General features: G+C 37.4%; 1 long non-coding RNA gene across 1 annotated transcript in view; it reads right to left on the reverse strand.

The window, feature by feature from the left end:
* Positions 1 to 899: 899 nt before the first annotated feature.
* LOC123960597 overlaps positions 900 to 8305 on the reverse strand; it is a 12948-nt gene continuing 5542 nt past the window's right edge. The window contains exons 2-3 of the long non-coding RNA XR_006822550.1: positions 6384 to 6575; positions 900 to 3921 (exon numbers count right to left, since the gene is read on the reverse strand). This is a non-coding gene — a long non-coding RNA (uncharacterized LOC123960597). The remainder of the gene's footprint in view (positions 3922 to 6383; positions 6576 to 8305) is intronic.

Raw genomic sequence — 8305 nt, forward strand, 5'->3', positions numbered from 1 at the left:
TGATGACCACTTTCGCATTTTTGGCAAAAAATGTGGGCGCTTTAGTTATTGCAATTTCGTGATATAGAAGCTCAATTTTTCTGTTCTTAAAGGCTGCATTATAGTTAACAGATTTCTGTGCTTATTTGTCTATTCTTTACAGTGAAATGTACTCCCATTACTTTATTCTCATGTGTACCGGTCTTCTCAAGAACAGGGGAAGCACCAGTACTCCTTCCTCAAAGTGCTATCACAATATATCAGTCCAAAGAGGTATTTTGTATAATATTTCATTGCTCAGGCAGCAGGCCCAGAAAAACAACATGTGAATCATTAAAAGGCTCTACGTTTAGCTTTGAAATTATGGTCCACATACTTCTGACCAGGTAGCTTCAGACACTTCATCGGACCTCCAGTACTAAGTGAATCAACAGTAGAATATAATTCAAACATAATAGGCCTAATCATTGTAGTGACTGGTTAAAAACGTCGTTTGCCACTTTTACAGGGAATAAAGTTTCTGACTCGTGCTTTCCAAAAGGGCAAATTTGTACAATTCAGTGAGTCAAGGAGGCAGATTTATAATGAAAAAATATCTGACGTTTTATTCGAAATACAAAACAACTATTGTACTTCCTATTGCTGTATGAGATGGTCATAAATGTGTTGCTCCATGTCTTGCTTACTTAATATTTTACCGCTGGACACACTAATGACATTTATCTGAGACAAACATAAAATATTACTAAATGAAACACATAAAGAAAAAATAATATAACTTACAAATATGAAATTATGCTAAAAATTAACCATATTTTGTCTATGGCTCTAACAATCATAATACCTCCACCAGAAGTTAGCAGTTTAAATGTGCCACACACACCATCAACATTAGATGATAAAGAGGATTTACAGTTCTTTCCAGAAATAATTGCAACTTCCTGGCAAGTGAATCAGCCTCTCTCATCCTGTCATTTCTTTTAATGAAGCGCACTGATCACTTGCTGGTAGTAGCATTTTTACACACACTAACTTGGGTCTGTGTCTTTAACGTTTGCAGAGTGGACACATTCTGAAGGACTTTTGTGCTGCATGGAGTTTCATTTCATTTTCATTTTCATTTCATTTATTTCGGTTTGGTCATTTACAGATCATTCAATCAAATCACTCAAAACATAAACACTATAGATGACCAGGTGCAGGCAGAAGCTAAAGCTTATTGTGCTTTATTGTGTTCAGCCACAAGTTGTGCAAAGTCTGGCCGGGTTTATAAAAAATCCTGCACAAGCCAAAATAAAATGTAAACTTTACAGGAAATAATAAAAGGTACACACAGACCAGCTGCAAGTACAAAATGTCACCCTTAAACATATCTGTATAACATGTATTTTATAATATTTCATACCCTTTAGTCCACCATACACAAAATATATTCAATATTGATTAACCCCTGTAGGTTTTAACCCACAGAGGCAACTCATGGTACCATAGTAAAGCTGGTTTTGACAGAGTGGCAGTATGATGTTTAGTATTATGCCCATGATTATTATTGTATTCATTCATATTATTTAATTGGACCCCCCGTCATTATTTAAAAAAAATTTTGGTTTATTATTATTTTAAATCCTTTGTGTAATGAAGTCAGAGAAAAACCTAAACCTACACTCAACTTTAGTAGCTCTAGGACGACATCGGTTTTTGCCCTAAGATGGCAGTAGCAGCTTAGTTATGTCAGTGACTGGCTGTGATCCTTGCATAGGAGCAATTTACTCAAGCCTGAACCGTGCAACAAAGGGCTATGCTCATCTAAAACTGTTCTTTTGCTTTATATGCTGTTATTAAAAATACCAGGCACCTGAATCAACATAGTCTTCATTCAGCTTGTGTAACACTGCAACCTGCTCAAGGGCAGATATTTCACTGTTGGTGATAAAAACATGCATTGGACTCATAGCAGAGAACAAGTTAGTGTACCAAATACATTATCTAGACAGTGATGGACAACAGTGGTTATATTTAATTGTTCTGATCAAAATGATTCTTAATGGCAATGCAGTAGTTGCTGGATATTGTATTTATTGAAGGATAGCGCCTTCAGATGCAGCATCTCATTTTCAAGTGGGTCCTATAACACAAATACATAATGAACAAATACAAAATAGAACATCACAAATCTACATATATTACACATATACAGATAACACGAACACCCACTCTCACCCACACCCAACACTCTCAGTTAACACAAGGAAAATAAGTTAAACAATCCTATAACTTAAATCATACCAATTGAAAATCAACTAACATTCAACCCAAAAACAAATCAAATTATTAATTACCCCGAGTGTAAGCCTTATGTATAACTAACCAACATAGTTATATGTGATAGCATTAATATGATCAACCACATCAAAGGCCTTGGAAAGGTCAATAAAGATAGCACCATTATATTGGCCTTTGTCAAATGCTGAGAACACATCATTAGTGAACTTTAAAAGGGCTGTGGTGGTTGAAAAATCCGGTCTAAAGCCAGACTGATCAGAGTATAAGATGTTGCACTGATTAAGATATTGTGATAATTGATTAAAAATTAATTTTGGCAATAGAACAGATAATAAAAATTGGACAGTAGTTGTTCACATCAGATGGGTCTCCACCTTTGAGCAGAGGAGTGACTCGGCTAGAAAAGGACAGGTTGTATAAATCAGAAAGTGGGAACATTAGCACATGAGCAGCAATCTTAATAAATCTCTCAAGCTTCAAGACTGTCAGGACCCGCACTGCTATTTTCTTTTAACTCGCAAATGACATAAAAAAAATCAATAGGCATGATTGATCTCAAACAGAATGCACCAGTAGAGAAGATCATGCTGGAAGAACTAGCTATGTCATGGGAGTTTTTTAAACTACTAATAGAAGAAAAATGCTGATTGAAAGCACTAGAAATAACTAAAGGATCCGAAAAAATGGCATTATCAATTTGTATTTGATTCAAAGAGTTTCTATTATTTTTATTGAATTTACGGTTCAAATGATTCCAGAATTTTCTAGGATAGATTGGCAGGGTCACGTCTAAATTGTATGCTCTTGAATTTGACTAAAACCTACAGGTTTATCGCAGATTAGCTGAGAAAAAGGATTTTATTCTCTTGGCAGCAATGATTGTCTTAAAATTACATAAAACATCCTGTTAACATGGCAAATTTTAAAGTCTTAAGACAACAGAAAATAGCTGCATCTTCCATTTTGAGTACTACCACTTCATTAGTTTCTGAGGGGAAACCTCACATACAATAATTGCAAGAAACTAATTCTAACTCACTCAAATGACCTTGTACGAAATGAGGTTAAGAAGTAATATTGACTGAATTGGGCTTAACAAATAATATTATTTAATAAATATTGATATGGTTACTTATTAGGGAAAAAAAGCATCTTTTATACAATATCATACTTGACATATTCCTTTAATAAATGTAATTTAACTTTTTTCTATTCATGAACAGACTGTTCAATAGGATTCACAGTTTTGCGGTTTAAAATACCACATTTGTGTTTAGAAAGAAATTCTTATAACTTGAGACTGGATGAAAACACATCCTGTTGTTCACCTTCTGGATAGGAACTTATTTTAGGGGCATTTACTAAACGCCCAAATATTGTATAAGCTTCTAATTTTAAATTTAATAGAAGCTTCAATGCTAAATAAATATTTTGTGTAGGCCTATTGTTTTACTGGACCTCCTGCCCCCCAATTTTGACAATTAACTTCTTGTCTCTTGCCTCAGGTCATGCATCCCAGTGCCTGCTGTGTCACTGCTGAACAATGGCAGCCTTTAAAAATGCACATTGTCACCCGTGTGGGGATTCCAGCTCAGCGATGGAGAAAGTGTGCCATCTCAAGACTGTACAAGACAGCAGACATCACTTTAGAGACAGAGCCTGAGGAAGAGATACAAAAACATACATTGAGTTGACAAGGGGACAACACCACGGCCAGGAGTTATTGCGAGCCCTGGTTTCCCTACGGCAGAGGGTGTCTGACAGGAAGTGTCCTTCAGAATACAAACACAACAACACCCAGGAGGCATGTATGGAGAGGAAACAGTTTCTTATGACGATACAGCACTACAACACTACACTCAGGCAACACAGTTGCTGGATCTCAGCACAATTTCATAAAACATGAAATTAGCGAATCCTCCTCTGTGCAGCTCCAGCAGGAAAGGTCACCTTTGAGTAAACCTAGACCCGCCCAAACCGAGACCAAGTCAAGACCAAGACCAGAGTTTATCGAGACCGAGACAAGACCAAGACTTTAAGGGGCTGAGAGCATTTGAGACCAAGACTGAGGGAGGGTGAGACCGAGTCAAGACCAAGACCAGTTCCCTGCATTGCAAGGCACGCAATAAAATGTGGAACGAGATCCCAGGTACTTCTCAAAGTGATCTGAAAGATCCACTTTCCCATTGAAACACCCACATACAAAAACTTAGAGCTGAAATCAACGTAAGCATCGCAGGGAAGGATGACAGTCATTAATTAGGGTTATTAATTGGATTTGAAACAATAAGTTTTACTTCCAAAGTTAGGATTTTAACAAATCAGACAATGCAAAAGCAATTTATTGATATTCCCAAAGTTATGGTCTTGACTGGTCCTCAAAGTCCGAGACCGAGACAAGACCGAGTACAAAGGCGGTCGAGTCCGAGACGAGACCAAGACCATCAAAAAGTGGTCTTAAGACCAAGACCGATCTCGAGAACTACAACACTACCTTTGAGCTTGGCTTTGTATTATCTGGACCTGTATAAACTCTATTAATTGATTTTATTAACCTTGTGGTACAAGATTCAGGACTTTATGTTCAAACCATCACATGTTACAATTATAAATGTGGAGGATACATCTCCTCCAATGGAAAGTTTAAGTAAGAAAATGTCAGTAAGAAATAAATGGCGGTGTTCTCTGCAGTGCAGTATCCATGGAGAAGGTAAAGTAATTTAAAGTAATGTAAAATGTGGTGTGGAGAGAAATCAGCCCCATGTTTTGTGTTTGTCTTTATTGTTATTAGGCCAAATGTTCAGGATTTGGGCTGTCAGAGTATTCACGCCTGGAATATGAACATGGATTATGTCATTTTAGTGTTAAACTGGTATCAGTCAATATAAATAAATATTTTTCCAATTTGAAAAATAAGAAAATGCTAAGGCATTGTTTTACAAAAAGGACGGTTGAATCGGGTTGAATCAACAAGAGCATCCACTGAGGACGTTGCAGTGATGCAGTGTCTGTCGTAACCATTTGGCTCATTGTTCTCACCAAGTGGTAAAATAACAAAAAAAAGTGGGTCAAGAAACATGAGCACTCAGAAGAAGAAGACAAACTAAAATTATTACGTTGTAAATATCCATCACAGACTTCCTGCCTCATCCTCCATTCAGAGTAATTCCCACAGTTATAGACGCACACAGTTTTCCAGTGTAACAAAATAATTATTTAGAGGTGCTCACTGTCACTTTGACCTCCAAGAAAATGGATAAGATAATCTGTTGAAGCGATATTGTTGTGTTCCCACATCTCAACAATTAACTTGGTGAGTACAATGTTTTCAAAACTAATGGAAATGAGTTATACACAAGATTTATGCTTCAAGCAGTAAATATTAGTATACTACACATTCATCATGTGTTATTCAAAGGAAATAAATGAGGTTGAGGAGGAAAGTGATTTGGGTAAATAAATAAAGGAAGAGCAGATGAGTCCAAACATGAACGCTACAGGAGTTCAACATCAGCCATCAGTTCCTGCATCAAGCCATCAAAGTTCTGCCAATCAAAGGTTTATTTCATCAGAAAATGGCAGCACCACCTGTCTCTATCAGACAACACTGCACAGCAACAATTACTCTCAGATCAATTCAACAGAAGCATTGTATCTCGAGACAAATCCTCCTTCAGGGTATTGATGGCGACATCTTTAGATTCAAATAGCTGCTACAGGTGAAAACACAATGGTGTGTTATTCTAGTAGAACAACACTAACAGCAGCTCACACACTGTAACTCACAAAATGTAATAAATGTAAATGAAAAACAACGTAAATCACAAAGATGAATGAAAGCAATTCTCAAAGTCTCATCTGTCTTTCCTTTTTGCTTTTCTTGTCTTATTTTCTGACTAGTCTTAATCAACTTACATGTGCAGACTAACATGGTAATTATATTAATAACTATAAACATCAGAATCACACAAATTTGTTACAAGCAGGTGGTCTGTGAGAAAAATTATAAGTGCAGCTAATTAAATTTTTTAATTATAACAAATTTGTACCCTTTGGGTGGGGAATCACTGCTATAAACTACTGAACACAGAGTTAAATAAAGTGCAGATATAAAATCATACCCCAATGTTTGTTGCAGCCCTTTGGTCTCCCTGTCCAAAGGCAAGCACCACTCAGAGTTTAAACTGCTCCTTCTCCTGGATTTTTGTCACGCCCTTTATCTTCATCTCCAGGAACATGGCCTTCAGGCCACTCTTCTGCTGCACACCCAGAATGACCTCTGTCTGCCTCTTCTGCAGCTCGTCCTGCTCAGCCTGCTGGACACATGAACAAAATGGATATGTCGTGTGTGCCTGGTGGGCACACACGACATATCCGATAACTGAGCAAATTAATAAAAGTAAATACTGAGAAATCGACGCAAACAGTTTATCTGCACGTGTTTCATCTCTACCTGCTCTTACTTCAAATCCAGGTCATGTCTCTCCTCGAGTATAGGTGCACTTGTAGAAATGATAAGAAGTTTGCTTACTTTCATAGTTTTAGCCAACATTCCAGTCAATTTTAGTAAAACCTTCCTCAATACTTTCACTGAGACCTGAAATGTTTATTGAATAAATGTAATCATCTTGAATGGTAAAGATGTCTGAGCTATGGTAAGTCCTGCAGGTACAGGGACAAAAAACCAAAAAGTCATGATTGACTCATTCATGATTTTACATCTTAATTTTCAATACCAACAGTGAAATTCTGACAAGTCCAATTTACTTCATTATATGTACCTGTTGCCTATTTGTGTACAGTATTATTAAACCTATGACAATGACAGACAAGGTTGCTTGAAATCCGTCAAAAAGCTCTCAAACGAACCTTCAAACTCTTGATCATTGCTTTACTCTTGGCGGCCAGCTGCTGGTGGCTCTCACACAAAGTTGGCTACATTTCCTGCAGAGCCTCTGTCAGATGTTTGTTCTTCTGCACAGCTGCTGCCATCTTCATCTGCAGTTCCTTGTCCTTATGCTTCTCAACTTGAAGTTGTCTCCAGCAAATGACAGCAAACTATGGCATACTGAGCCGGCGCCACCAAGAAAAAACATCTTTACTGCATTCAGTTTTCACCTATTTGTGGAATTTTATTTCCTGTCAAACATCTTCACATGACACCAACAATTTAACTGTCAAGGACAGAAAATTGCTTTGTTTTTCTTGACAGAATGAACACAAATAAATAGTCATATGCTGCCGACCCTCTGATTTAAAGACGTGGATACAACATGATTGGAATAATAACATAAACATAGGTATCCTGCTGTGGCTTAAGTTGTGGAGAATTTCTTCTTAATATCTGGATAGAGACTGGAGAAAAAAAGCTATATGTGCATAAATTCACCTCATGTGTGACAGCTTTGTGTATTTTTCTTTTTTGACAGGACTGTGAGAAGCCGCTTACGTCAAAATTGAATACCTAGCTTGCACACATACAGTATGGAAAATAAGTATTTGAACACCCTGCTATTTTGCAAGTTCTCCCATTTAGAAATCATGGAGGGGTCTGAAATTCTCATCGTAGGTGCATGTCCACTGTGAGAGAAAAAATAATCCAGAAATCACAAATGTATGATTTTTTAACTATTTATTTGTATGATACAGCTGCAAATAAGTATTTGAACACCTGAGAAAATCAATGTTAATATTTGGTACAGTAGCTTTTGTTTGCAATTACAGAGGTCAAACGTTTCCTGTAGTTTTTCACCAGGTTTGCACACACTGCAGGAGGGATTTTGGCCCACTCCTCCACACAGATCTTCTCTAGATCAGTCAGGTTTCTGGGCTGTCGCTGAGAAACACGGAGTTTGAGCTCCCTCCAAAGATTCTCTATTGGGTTTAGGTCTGGAGACTGGCTAGGCCACGCCAGAACCTTGATATGCTTCTTACAGAGCCACTCCTTGGTTATCCTGGCTGTGTGCTTCGGGTCATTGTCATGTTGGAAGACCCGGCCTCGACCCATCTTCAATGCGCTAACTGAGAGAAGGAGGTCGTTCCC

Source organism: Micropterus dolomieu, linkage group LG21 (assembly GCF_021292245.1).
Source record: "Micropterus dolomieu isolate WLL.071019.BEF.003 ecotype Adirondacks linkage group LG21, ASM2129224v1, whole genome shotgun sequence".
Taxonomy (NCBI): Eukaryota; Metazoa; Chordata; class Actinopteri; order Centrarchiformes; family Centrarchidae; genus Micropterus; species Micropterus dolomieu.